This window comes from Procambarus clarkii, chromosome 33, assembly GCF_040958095.1.
Source record: "Procambarus clarkii isolate CNS0578487 chromosome 33, FALCON_Pclarkii_2.0, whole genome shotgun sequence".
Classification (NCBI taxonomy): Eukaryota; Metazoa; Arthropoda; class Malacostraca; order Decapoda; family Cambaridae; genus Procambarus; species Procambarus clarkii.
In genome coordinates, this window is record NC_091182.1 from 33,661,089 (window position 1) to 33,675,645 (window position 14,557).

A 14,557-nucleotide genomic window follows, 5' to 3' on the forward strand; every position below is an offset into this window, starting at 1 on the left:
TCCACTCCCAAAAACATCCATACTTGTATGACATTTTTTTATGTAAATATAATACTGCACATGTAATTATAAATGTTTTGTTATACTATTTTAATGTTTACTTTGCCTTATGAAGAGTAGTTGCTGGCTTGAGGGAGACGATGGGGAGGTGGGAAGGAGGAGAGGGGTTATGGTGTGGAAGGAAAATCCATCTCTGAGTCAGGCGGATTCTCTCTTCTTGGGAATTTCACCCAAATTTCATTTCAAATGTCACACAAGGATGCGTTAGACCAGCACCAAATAAAAAACTACGTTGATTGCACTCGTGTCAACAACACAATGGTCTTACCACGAAGATACAATAAATGCCTTTCTCCCAAATAGACTATGTGGCTATTAGAGAAAATGGAAATTTCATAGCAAACATGTTTATACTATCCCTAAGTCGATCGGATAAGAATTAGATTTTATAGAAATATTTGCTCAAATGACACTTGAGCGCGGTGTTTGGGTGCATTTAAGAGAAAAAAGTGTGTCACGTTCAAGCGACATATACCTGCGAAAGTGATAACACTTTCACAAAGTGATAAATTAATTAAACATTTTCACACACCGGGTTGTCACCGCTTTATTAGAGCAGCTTTTCCAAGAATGCATTCACCTTTTCAAACATTCCCAACACTTCCCTGATCTCAGTGGAAGAGGCAACATCCTCCCTTACCTCCTCATTCCCTTACTAATGGTGTAAATTGTTGATGAGGACCTGCCATACTCCCTTGTGAGATCAGTCACACAGACACCACACTCATGCTTTGCTATAATTTCCTTCTTCAAATCCACAGTAATTGTGTCTTCCTCTTGAAAACACTATCTTTAGCAAGCAGCTTCTTTGGCGACATCGTGCGTTACAAATTGTCGTCACAAAACCACTAAAAACACAAAGAAAAGCGCAAATAAATCCAAAGGGATGCTTGTCGTGTGCGATACAACAACAACACTGGCGTCGGAGGCGTCCAAGAATTTGCGAGAACCCACGAGACGCTAGGAAGCACCATGTGGTTTTGCTTGTTAATAGAGGTGAAGCTCGTCAATAGAGACAACAAATTTGCTGCGAGTGGCTCGCTCGTTACTGGAAATGCTCGTTAATAGAGCCGCTCGTTAATCGAGGTTCCACTGTATATATATATATATATATATATATATATATATATATATATATATATATATATTATTAAATATGACCGAAAAAGTAAGATTAATAATTCTAACACGAATTTTCTCAATCCTTCGTACATTATGCTTCACTGTTGGAGGTAAATCAAAAATCACTTCTCCAAAATTCATTTTTATTTCTAGTCTGACGCGACACGGGCGCGTTTCGTAAAACTTATTACATTTTCAAAGACTTCACAAATACACAACTGATTAGAACTTGTGTTTCCCTGATTTTATATCTACATTTGAGTGAGGTGGGAAGGGTGATGTGGCATTACATTTGAGTGAGGTGGGAAGGATGATGTGGCATTAACACAAGACAGAACACTAGAGGATATTAATAGGGTATTAAAAGTATCAACACAAGACAGAACACGAAACAATGGGTATTGAATAGAAGTGTTTGTAGAAAGCCTATTGGTCCATATTTCTTGATGCTTCTATATTGGAGCGGAGTCTTGAGGTGGGTAGAATATAGTTGTGCAATAATTGGCTGTTGATTGCTGGTGTTGACTTCTTGATGTGTAGTGCCTCGCAAACGTCAAGCCGCCTGCTGTCGCTGTATCTATCGATGATTTCTGTGTTGTTTACTAGGATTTCTCTGGCGATGGTTTGGTTATGGGAAGAGATTATATGTTCCTTAATGGAGCCCTGTTGTTTATGCATCGTTAAACGCCTAGAAAGAGATGTTGTTGTCTTGCCTATATACTGGGTTTTTTGGAGCTTACAGTCCCCAAGTGGGCATTTGAAGGCATAGACGACGTTAGTCTCTTTTAAAGCGTTCTGTTTCGTGTCTGGAGAGTTTCTCATGAGTAGGCTGGCCGTTTTTCTGGTTTTATAGTAAATCGTCAGTTGTATCCTCTGATTTTTGTCTGTAGGGATAACGTTTCTATTAACAATATCTTTCAGGACCCTTTCCTCTGTTTTATGAGCTGTGGAAAAGAAGTTCCTGTAAAATAGTCTAATAGGGGGTATAGGTGTTGTGTTAGTTGTCTCTTCGGAGGTTGCATGGCTTTTCACTTTCCTTCTTATGATGTCTTCGATGAAACCATTGGAGAAGCCGTTATTGACTAGAACCTGCCTTACCCTACAGAGTTCTTCGTCGACTTGCTTCCATTCTGAGCTGTGGCTGAGAGCACGGTCGACGTATGCGTTAACAACACTCCTCTTGTACCTGTCAGGGCAGTCGCTGTTGGCATTTAGGCACATTCCTATGTTTGTTTCCTTTGTGTAGACTGCAGTGTGGAAACCTCCGCCCTTTTCCATGACTGTTACATCTAGAAAAGGCAGCTTCCCATCCTTTTCCGTCTCGTAAGTGAAACGCAGCACGGAACTCTGCTCAAATGCCTCCTTCAGCTCCTGCAGATGTCTGACATCAGGTACCTGTGTAAAAATGTCGTCAACATACCTGCAGTATATGGCCGGTTTCAAGTTCATGTCGACTAAGACTTTTTGCTCGATGGTACCCATGTAGAAGTTTGCAAACAGGACACCTAGGGGAGAACCCATGGCGACCCCATCTACTTGCTTATACATGTGCCCATCCGGGCTCAAGAAGGGTGCCTCTTTAGTACAAGCTTGGAGTAGTTTCCTCAGAATACTTTCTGGCATGTCAAGAGGAGTACAGGCTGGATCACGATACACTCTGTCGGCTATCATTCCGATTGTCTCGTCCACAGGTACGTTGGTGAACAGCGATTCTACGTCCAACGAGGCTCTTATCCCTGTGGCCCGTGCGCCCCGCAGTAAGTCCACAAATTCCTTTGGAGACTTCAGGCTGAAGGCGCAAGGAACATAAGGAGTCAGCAGGCCGTTGAGTCGCTTCGCCAGTCTGTACGTGGGTGTGGGTATCTGGCTAATGATTGGCCGAAGTGGGTTTCCAGGCTTGTGCGTCTTGACATTTCCATACGCATATCCAGGTTTATATTCCCCAATGATCTTTGGCAGGTGGAGTCCGGATTTCTTGGCGTTCACAGTTTCGATCAGTTTGTTGACCTTTGCTTTTAATTCGGCTGTAGTGTCCTTCGTTACCCTTTGGAACTTAGTTTGGTCAGAGAGTATGATGTTCATTTTCGCCAGATATTCGTCTTTTTTAAGAATGACATATATTGGCGACTTGTCACCTCTCCTGACAACTATCTCTTTATTCTCACGAAGGCTTTTAGCTGCCGCTCTAAGCTCGGGGGACAGTATGGTGCTTCTGTAGTTGCCTCGATTCTTTCCTCCTTCTGCAATAAGTTCTGCTTGTAAGGTATCTTTGGTAGTGACCTTCTTTTGTGTCTCGAGGTCGAATATGTCGTCCAACAGAATTTCCAACTCCACTTTCCGGGCCATTTCACTCGGTCTGGACATAACATGACAGTTTATGCCCAGATTTAGGAGAGTGACTTGGTCCTCAGTGAGGTTAATTCCTGCAAGGTTCAGGAAGCCATCTCTTGGTCGTGGAATTGCCATAGGTCCTCCATATAATGTTGTTAGTTTCTTGATAATCCTTGTTTCAGTGCTGAGGTGATGTTGGTCTGTGAGGATGTCGAGGTGTTGTTCAATGCGGGTACGGATACTATGGTCGATGTTGCTATTTCTCCACTCGTTTGTAGCATGAAGTAGTTGCGTTTTGTTGTCTTTGATTTCATTCTCTGCCTTGTATATCTGATCACGAATCAGATCCTGGCGATATTTTATCGTGAAGGCTTGATTCCTTGCTGCTGGGTCGTGCACTTTAACATTAGTATATTTTGGTAGCAGTCTTTCCTGTAGACATATATTATTAAATATGACCGAAAAAGTAAGATTAATAATTCTAACACGAATTTTCTCAATCCTTCGTACATTATGCTTCACTGTTGGAGGTAAATCAAAAATCACTTCTCCAAAATTCATTTTTATTTCTAGTCTGACGCGACACGGGCGCGTTTCGTAAAACTTATTACATTTTCAAAGACTTCACAAATACACAACTGATTAGAACTTGTGTTTCCCTGATTTTATATCTACATTTGAGTGAGGTGGGAAGGGTGATGTGGCATTACATTTGAGTGAGGTGGGAAGGATGATGTGGCAATGCCACATCACCCTTCCCACCTCACTCAAATGTAGATATAAAATCAGGGAAACACAAGTTCTAATCAGTTGTGTATTTGTGAAGTCTTTGAAAATGTAATAAGTTTTACGAAACGCGCCCGTGTCGCGTCAGACTAGAAATAAAAATGAATTTTGGAGAAGTGATTTTTGATTTACCTCCAACAGTGAAGCATAATGTACGAAGGATTGAGAAAATTCGTGTTAGAATAATTAATCTTACTTTTTCGGTCATATTTAATAATATATGTCTACAGGAAAGACTGCTACCAAAATATACTAATGTTAAAGTGCACGACCCAGCAGCAAGGAATCAAGCCTTCACGATAAAATATCGCCAGGATCTGATTCGTGATCAGATATACAAGGCAGAGAATGAAATCAAAGACAACAAAACGCAACTACTTCATGCTACAAACGAGTGGAGAAATAGCAACATCGACCATAGTATCCGTACCCGCATTGAACAACACCTCGACATCCTCACAGACCAACATCACCTCAGCACTGAAACAAGGATTATCAAGAAACTAACAACATTATATGGAGGACCTATGGCAATTCCACGACCAAGAGATGGCTTCCTGAACCTTGCAGGAATTAACCTCACTGAGGACCAAGTCACTCTCCTAAATCTGGGCATAAACTGTCATGTTATGTCCAGACCGAGTGAAATGGCCCGGAAAGTGGAGTTGGAAATTCTGTTGGACGACATATTCGACCTCGAGACACAAAAGAAGGTCACTACCAAAGATACCTTACAAGCAGAACTTATTGCAGAAGGAGGAAAGAATCGAGGCAACTACAGAAGCACCATACTGTCCCCCGAGCTTAGAGCGGCAGCTAAAAGCCTTCGTGAGAATAAAGAGATAGTTGTCAGGAGAGGTGACAAGTCGCCAATATATGTCATTCTTAAAAAAGACGAATATCTGGCGAAAATGAACATCATACTCTCTGACCAAACTAAGTTCCAAAGGGTAACGAAGGACACTACAGCCGAATTAAAAGCAAAGGTCAACAAACTGATCGAAACTGTGAACGCCAAGAAATCCGGACTCCACCTGCCAAAGATCATTGGGGAATATAAACCTGGATATGCGTATGGAAATGTCAAGACGCACAAGCCTGGAAACCCACTTCGGCCAATCATTAGCCAGATACCCACACCCACGTACAGACTGGCGAAGCGACTCAACGGCCTGCTGACTCCTTATGTTCCTTGCGCCTTCAGCCTGAAGTCTCCAAAGGAATTTGTGGACTTACTGCGGGGCGCACGGGCCACAGGGATAAGAGCCTCGTTGGACGTAGAATCGCTGTTCACCAACGTACCTGTGGACGAGACAATCGGAATGATAGCCGACAGAGTGTATCGTGATCCAGCCTGTACTCCTCTTGACATGCCAGAAAGTATTCTGAGGAAACTACTCCAAGCTTGTACTAAAGAGGCACCCTTCTTGAGCCCGGATGGGCACATGTATAAGCAAGTAGATGGGGTCGCCATGGGTTCTCCCCTAGGTGTCCTGTTTGCAAACTTCTACATGGGTACCATCGAGCAAAAAGTCTTAGTCGACATGAACTTGAAACCGGCCATATACTGCAGGTATGTTGACGACATTTTTACACAGGTACCTGATGTCAGACATCTGCAGGAGCTGAAGGAGGCATTTGAGCAGAGTTCCGTGCTGCGTTTCACTTACGAGACGGAAAAGGATGGGAAGCTGCCTTTTCTAGATGTAACAGTCATGGAAAAGGGCGGAGGTTTCCACACTGCAGTCTACACAAAGGAAACAAACATAGGAATGTGCCTAAATGCCAACAGCGACTGCCCTGACAGGTACAAGAGGAGTGTTGTTAACGCATACGTCGACCGTGCTCTCAGCCACAGCTCAGAATGGAAGCAAGTCGACGAAGAACTCTGTAGGGTAAGGCAGGTTCTAGTCAATAACGGCTTCTCCAATGGTTTCATCGAAGACATCATAAGAAGGAAAGTGAAAAGCCATGCAACCTCCGAAGAGACAACTAACACAACACCTATACCCCCTATTAGACTATTTTACAGGAACTTCTTTTCCACAGCTCATAAAACAGAGGAAAGGGTCCTGAAAGATATTGTTAATAGAAACGTTATCCCTACAGACAAAAATCAGAGGATACAACTGACGATTTACTATAAAACCAGAAAAACGGCCAGCCTACTCATGAGAAACTCTCCAGACACGAAACAGAACGCTTTAAAAGAGACTAACGTCGTCTATGCCTTCAAATGCCCACTTGGGGACTGTAAGCTCCAAAAAACCCAGTATATAGGCAAGACAACAACATCTCTTTCTAGGCGTTTAACGATGCATAAACAACAGGGCTCCATTAAGGAACATATAATCTCTTCCCATAACCAAACCATCGCCAGAGAAATCCTAGTAAACAACACAGAAATCATCGATAGATACAGCGACAGCAGGCGGCTTGACGTTTGCGAGGCACTACACATCAAGAAGTCAACACCAGCAATCAACAGCCAATTATTGCACAACTATATTCTACCCACCTCAAGACTCCGCTCCAATATAGAAGCATCAAGAAATATGGACCAATAGGCTTTCTACAAACACTTCTATTCAATACCCATTGTTTCGTGTTCTGTCTTGTGTTGATACTTTTAATACCCTATTAATATCCTCTAGTGTTCTGTCTTGTGTTAATGCCACATCATCCTTCCCACCTCACTCAAATGTAATGCCACATCACCCTTCCCACCTCACTCAAATGTAGATATAAAATCAGGGAAACACAAGTTCTAATCAGTTGTGTATTTGTGAAGTCTTTGAAAATGTAATAAGTTTTACGAAACGCGCCCGTGTCGCGTCAGACTAGAAATAAAAATGAATTTTGGAGAAGTGATTTTTGATTTACCTCCAACAGTGAAGCATAATGTACGAAGGATTGAGAAAATTCGTGTTAGAATTATTAATCTTACTTTTTCGGTCATATTTAATAATATATGTCTACAGGAAAGACTGCTACCAAAATATACTAATATATATATATATATATCTATATCTATATATATATATATATATATATATATATATATATATATATATATATATATATATATATATATATATATATATATATATATGACAATGTCAGACCACGGAGGAAAAATGAAACAGGAATTTCCTTAAGTACTTTCGTATATTAAATACATTTTCAGAAGGTCCAATTAATTTCATATACGAAAGTACTTAAGGAAATTCCTGTTTCATTTTTCCTCCGTGGTCTGACATTGCCACATTCTTAATCACCTGTTTATTTTCGTGATAGATAGATAGATAGATATATATATATATACACACACACACACACACACACACACACACACACACACACACACACACGCACGCACAATGTGTGTGTGTGTGTGTCTCTTCTTAAGAGACGTTGGTCTCTCTTAAGAGACCAACGTCGTCTATGCCTTCAAATGCCCTCTTGGGGACTGTAAGCTCCAAAAAACCCAGTATATAGGCAAGACAACAACATCTCTTTCTAGGCGTTTAACGATGCATAAGCAACAAGGCTCCATTAAGGAACATATAATCTCTTCCCACAACCAAACCATCGCCAGAGAAATCCTAGTAAACAACACAGAAATCATTGATAGATACAGCGATAGCAGACGGCTTGACGTTTGCGAGGCACTACACATTAAGAAGTCAACACCAGCAATCAACAGCCAATTAATGCACAACTATATTCTACCCACCTCAAGACTCCGCCCCAATATAGAAGCATCAAGAAATATGGACCAATAGGCTTTCTACAATCACTTCCATTCAATACCCATTGTTTTGTGTTCTGTCTTGTGTTGATGAATTTAATGCCCTATTAAATACCACCTCACCCCATCCACCTCACTCAAATGTAGATATAAACAAATCGGAGATGTGTAAGTTCTATTCAGTTGTGTATGTGTAAACTAAAGTCTTTGAAAATGTAATAAGTTTTACGAAACGTGCTCAAGTGTCGCGTCAGACTAGAAATAAAAATGAATTTTGGAGAATTGATTTTTGAATTACCACCAACAGTGAAAAGAAATGTACGAAAGATTGAGAAAATTCGTGTTAGAATTATTAATCTTACTTTTTCGGTCATATTTAATAATATATGTCTACAGGAAAGACTGCTACCAAAATATACTAATATGTATATATATGTACATGTGTATGTAACATTAACAATTGTGTAACAAGCTTCACAAGATTGTCACTTGCTTAGATAAACAAACTAAATGGTTCAGTTCCTGAACCCATTATGTGCCTCAGTAACCCTTTCCACCACCACCCACGGGATGGGTATGGGGTGCATAATGAAGAAAGAAATTGAAAAATATGGCACTCTGCGCGTCTACAACATATCCATAAATTAGACGATTCTTAATTAAGTTACTTCTCAACCCCGCATCTACTCCACTATGGCCTGCCTACTTAAACTGCACAGAACATAAGCACTACACAAGCGATATAACCAAAATAACCTACTTAACCAAATATAATAATCATTCTCGACTCACAATAGGATATTTAGGGTTTAAATCCCGGCCGGGACATAATGACTGGGTGTGTTTCCAACCCCTGTCCACTTAAGCAGTAAAGCGGGCACCCAGGAGTTAGTTCAGCTTGTTGTTGGTGTTCAGCCTGTTGTTGTTGTTTAAGATTCGCTATCTGGAACAAAAAGTTCCAAGTAGCACGGGCTGTGGTGAGCCCGCAGTTTATTTTAGTTCAGCCTGGGGTAGGGTCAGTAGGCAAGGCTTGTCCTCAGTTCGTATATCCTGTAACCAAGTTGATAGAATTCGAGTATCCAATAAGTTGTTGTTGTCGAGTGATGGGCGACAACGATCAAGGGATCGGATGCGCCCTTTTGTTGCAACCTTTCTTATATATATATTTGTATCATAACTAAGATACCAATTATAAATTCCTACATTTCAGTTCATAAATTTATCATTAAACAAATATTCAATTTGTATTTAATGGTTTACGAATGTTGTTGTTGTTGAAGGTTTAGGGGCAGCTACAGCACAGGGCCGTATGTACCCCGTCGTTCCAGAATGTAAAACTGTGTCAACATCCGATCCCACGATCGTCGTCGCCTCTAAATATACCACCTTCCTAGATCTTAAGTCTGCCTTTGATATTGCAAATAGACATGTTATCTTGAGTGAGCTTGCAAGAATGAATATTGGTGGTCGGCTTCTTTGTTGGATCAGGGGTTACTTATCCAACAGGAAGTCATCTGTATTTTTCCAGGGGCATAGGAGTGTAACAAGAGACTTTGAACTAGGTAGCCCGCAGGGAGGTGTCCTCAGTCCTACCTTATTTAATATCTTAATAAACACGCTGTTAAACTCTATTCCGAGCAAACCCAACGTCCACATCATTAGCTATGCTGATGATATAATGATACACACCACTGGGTATGCTAACACGCAGAACACTCTAACTCTGTATTAGACTCATATCAGGACCTAGGTTTAATTATCTCAGCAGAGAAAACAAAGATACTAAATCGGCGCCCACCCAGGCAGGGAGGAGCTGTTCGCAAGATGCAACTGTCTGATGGCTCCCAGCTTGACTATGTTAACATATTCAAATACCTTGGCCGTGAGGTGCCACTGTATGGTCCTGTTGTATTCAGACTCTGTCGTCAGTATAAATAGAGGCTCCGAGCTCTCAAGGCTGTTGCAGGTTATCACTCAGGCTATGGTGCCAATGTCAGAATTGTCAAAATGATGTACCTTGCATACATCAGATCTTTAGTGGATTATGCTGCACCTCTGCTTGTTTTGATGCCTGAAAGAAAGCTTGGAGTGCTTGAAAAATTGCAGAACGAAGCCTTGAGGATAATTCTTGAGTGCCCTCGTACCACAAAGATACTTAATATGAGAAAGGAACTTAATATTCTGAGCGTTGTTGATCGTGTTACTGAAATTAACTGTCAAATTGGTATAAAAATGCTTAGGCTAACTCATCCTAATCCTTGCACAGAAGCCCTCCAGAATTTCTTTATTGAAGATCAGCATTGTTCCAAATGGATAACAAAAACTGGAACTCAACTCAGAATGTATCAGATTCATGATTTGTACAAGGGAAACAACAACGGCACTTTCCAGCACCGTGGGAGGTTACACCCTTTCCAGTTTTAATCCCTCCCTTTCCACCCAAGAAGCAAATTAGAGATCAGCCCAAGCTTCGTCTTGAGGCTAAGCTCAACGCCTTAAGCCATATTGATGCTCTGTCCACAGAGCATTCTCTCTCAAATCATATACACTGATGGTTTCCTACACCGCCGTCCAACAGCCTGGTTGATCAGTCCAGCAACCAGGAGGCCTGGTCGACGACCGGGCCGCGGGGACACTAAGCCCTGGAAGCACCTTAAGGTAACCTCAAGGTAACCGCCCCACGGGTGCAGCTGGAAGTGCAGTTGTCCTGACAATGGGCGATAGCTTGTACTTTGAGTGGGGAGTCCGTATAAACAACTGGGCCTCTACCCTTCAGACCGAACTATTTGCCTTGATCCTTGCACTGAAATGTGTACAAGTCTCCAAACTTGATACATTAATTGTAAGTGACTCCTTATCATCCTTAAATGCTCTCAACTCTTTAAGACATAACTGTAACATGCTCGTGTCCGAAGCTAGACACAAATACAACAAAATTATTAAGGATGGTAATAGAGTCCATTTCATGTGGTCTCCATCTCATGTTGGCCTCCGAATGCATGATAGAGCTGATAAGTTAGCCAAGGAATCTGCCTTTAAAGGAGCCGTTGAGTGTTACCTTGGATTGTCAATGAGCAATCTGAGAGCAGCAGTACACCGAGAACTTCAACAAGATCTTATAGATCTGAGGCAAAGTGAAATTGACACCAGTAATTCCATCTATCATCATACTATCATGCAAGAGGAGCCACACATCTATGGATCATCCAATAAAATCAGCAGACTTCTAGATGTTACTACTGCTCGGCTTAGGCTCGGTTACAAGTATCTCTGGGAATTCTCATTATCTGCTGCTGTAGACCTGACCAAATGTAAACTGTGTCAACAAAATTATTCGAACACCCTCCGTCACTATGTGATGGAGTGCGAAAAGATCCGTGAATTTAGAGACAATTCTATAACCAATGTTCCAGCGATGTGTAAATATTTCATTCAAAATGATCTGCTACCAGAAATTTTAGCCAAATATCCCCAGTTTGCTAACTGTAGGTAGTAGCTAAGTGATTGTAACCTATCCACCGCTCCCCACTGGATGGGGGGCCGTGTGCAGGACAAACATAAAAATTTTGACACTAGCTCTCCACATATGTCAGTTGCTTAATTTAGAACCTGTACTTGAGGTCGATCTCGAACCCATTGTTGATGTGACGACTTATATTGAATTTTGTAACTAGCTCATCAAGATTGTAACTTGCTTAGCTAAATGAATTGTGGCGTTCAGTCCCTGAGCCCATTATGTGCCTCTGTAACCCTTTCCACTACCGCCCACAAGATGGGTATGAGGTGCATAATAAATGAACTAAACTAACTAAATCAACACAACAACAACTGTGTGCAACATAATAAATGAACTAAACTAACTCTAAATCAACACAACAACAACTGTGTGCAACATAATAAATGAACTAAACTAAACTAACTAAAGTCGTCACATCATAAATGGGTTCGAGATCGACTACAAGTACAGTTTCTAAATTAATTAAGCAACTGACATATGTACTCACCTAGTTGTGTTTGCGGGGGTTGAGCTCTGGCTCTTTGGTTCCGCCTCTCAACCGTCAATGAACTGATGTACAGATTCCTGAGCCTACTAGGCTCTGTCATATCTACATTTGAAACTGTGTATGGAGTCAGCCTCCACCACATCACTTCCTAGTGCATTCCATTTACTAACTACTCGAATGGAGTAGTAGGCAGAACTACTAACTTCGCAAATATGTGGAGAGCTAGTGTTACTACCGCCCACAAGATGGGTATGGGGGTGCATAATTAATGAACTAAACTAAACTAAACTAACTAGTGTTACAATTGATATGTTTGTCCTGCACCCCCCCCCCCCCATCCAGTGGGCAGTGGTGGATTGGTTACAATCACTTCGTTCATTCAAAATGAGCTGCTACCAGAAATTTTAGCCAAATATCCCCAGTTTGCTAACTGTAGATAGTAACTAGGTGATTGTAACCTATCCACCGCTGCCCACTGGATGAGGGGCGGTGTGCAGGACAAACATATCAATTATGACACCAGCTCTCCATATATGTCAGTTGCTTAATTTAGAAACTGTACTTGTGGTCGATCTCAAACCCATTGTTGATGTGATGACTTATACTGAATTTTATAACTTGCTTAGCTAAATGAATTCTGGGGTTCATGTGCCTTACATGAGGCATATAAGGGTCCTTACTAGGGTCCAGCAACAGCAAAATCAAGTTCAAGTATGTTTATTGAGACAAGAACGAAATACATCTCAAAGGGATAGAGTAGCTTAGGCTATTTCTACCCCCTAACTACAGCAAATACATTTCAGTAGGGACTATATAGTATGGAGCTTAGAGCAGGTCACTAGGGACAGTAATTCAAGGAGATTAGCGTGCAGCCCGTCCTCGTAAACAAAGTCCATTCCAGGCACCAACCAAACCCCCTGTTTATGAATGAAAAACGGTTTACACACGACTCATAACTGATGACGTTCGAACACTTCCGGAACAAGTGCGTCACTGACGACTTTTGTTCGAACCACAACATTGTAAATACTTCACCCACGTACTACAAATAATCACCATCAGCACCTAAACACCTAACCTAACCGATACCTAAATATGCACAATATGCTAATATAAATAATATTAATTTATATTTGAGAAAATTTCTATTTTGAATGAACAGCATGTTAAAAATTGACGAATGCGTCTTTGGGGTCGACCACTGGATGGAATGGACTTGATCTGAGGACCGGGTTGCACCGGGACCCTAGATTAACCCATTTTCACTATCCTGTTTTTGTAACGAAATAAATTGTTAGCATCAACAGTGCTACCTGTACTATTTGTCCACTACCATATTGGCAAACTTATATTTGTCAATATCCTCTTGAAACTCGAAGTTATCTAATTTTTGACTATTGTTACCAGTTTTCATCTGGTTCGATAGTTAAAGAAAGTGTTTGTATCCGAATTGTAAATGCTTTTCATACATTGTATGCTTGGATCATACCTCCTTTTGTTTTATTTCTCTCAAGACAATGTAACTTATGTTTTCCTTGCCTGGTATCAACACAGGACGAAATTAGAAAGACAGATGAATGCCTTGGGCGTGTGTGAACGTATGTTGTGTGTGCAGGTAGTGCACACGAGCACTACACTACCTACCTACTTCCCAAGCCACTGTTATTGTTATAAACAGCCGCCTGGTGCTTCGGAGCTCATTAACTGTTTAATAATTGTAAACAAAGCCGCCAAAGATTCAGAAAGGGAGCCTGTCGGCCGAGCGGACAATACCCTGTGCTTGTGATTCTGTGGTCCTGGGTTCGATCCCAGGCGCCGGCGAGAAACAATGGGCAGAGTTCTTTCACCCTATGCCCCTGTTACCTAGCAGTAAAATAGGTACCTGGGTGTTAGCTGTTACGGGCTGCTTCCTGGGGGGTGAAGGCCTGGTCGAGGACCGGGCCGCGGGGACACTAAAGCCCCGAAATTATCTCAAGATAAGCCTCTGTAACCCTTTCCATTACCGCCCACAAGATGGGTATGGGGTGCATAATAAATGAACTAAACTAAATGTAACATATTTGTAAATTTTGCTGGAAATTATTTACTTAAAATTATCTCCCTGATAATCTGTTAGATTAAGGTCCTGCCCGAAACGCTGCGCGTACTAGTGGCTTTACAAGATTGTAAATACTATGCTATGTATTCTCACAAACCCAATGTACTTTCTTGTATACAAATAAATAAATTAATAAATAAATCTGTTAGATTGAGGAATTGACCGAAACGCTATGCGTGTTAGTGGCTTTACAGCAATGTAAAATCATCATTGATATGTACTCTAGCTCCTAACCCCCAATGTAACTTCTTGTATATAAATAATTAAGAGCAATAAGCGCCTTCTGTCAGCCGGCAACCCATCCTTCGAATTGACAGTACAGTTTAATATTACGTGTAAGTACAATTCCTGACTGATAGGAATATTACATAATTACACTTGTGCCGTTAAATTTACCTCGTGCAG

At 41.2% G+C, this 14,557-nt stretch overlaps 1 protein-coding gene across 1 annotated transcript in view; it reads right to left on the reverse strand.

The window, feature by feature from the left end:
* LOC123765283 (delta(24)-sterol reductase) overlaps positions 1-9,145 on the reverse strand; it is a 100,537-nt gene extending 91,392 nt beyond the window's left edge. Inside the window, exon 1 of the mRNA XM_045753824.2 lies at positions 8,843-9,145. The gene's annotated coding sequence lies outside the window, so the exon portion shown is untranslated. The remainder of the gene's footprint in view (positions 1-8,842) is intronic.
* Positions 9,146-14,557: the final 5,412 nt, after the last annotated feature.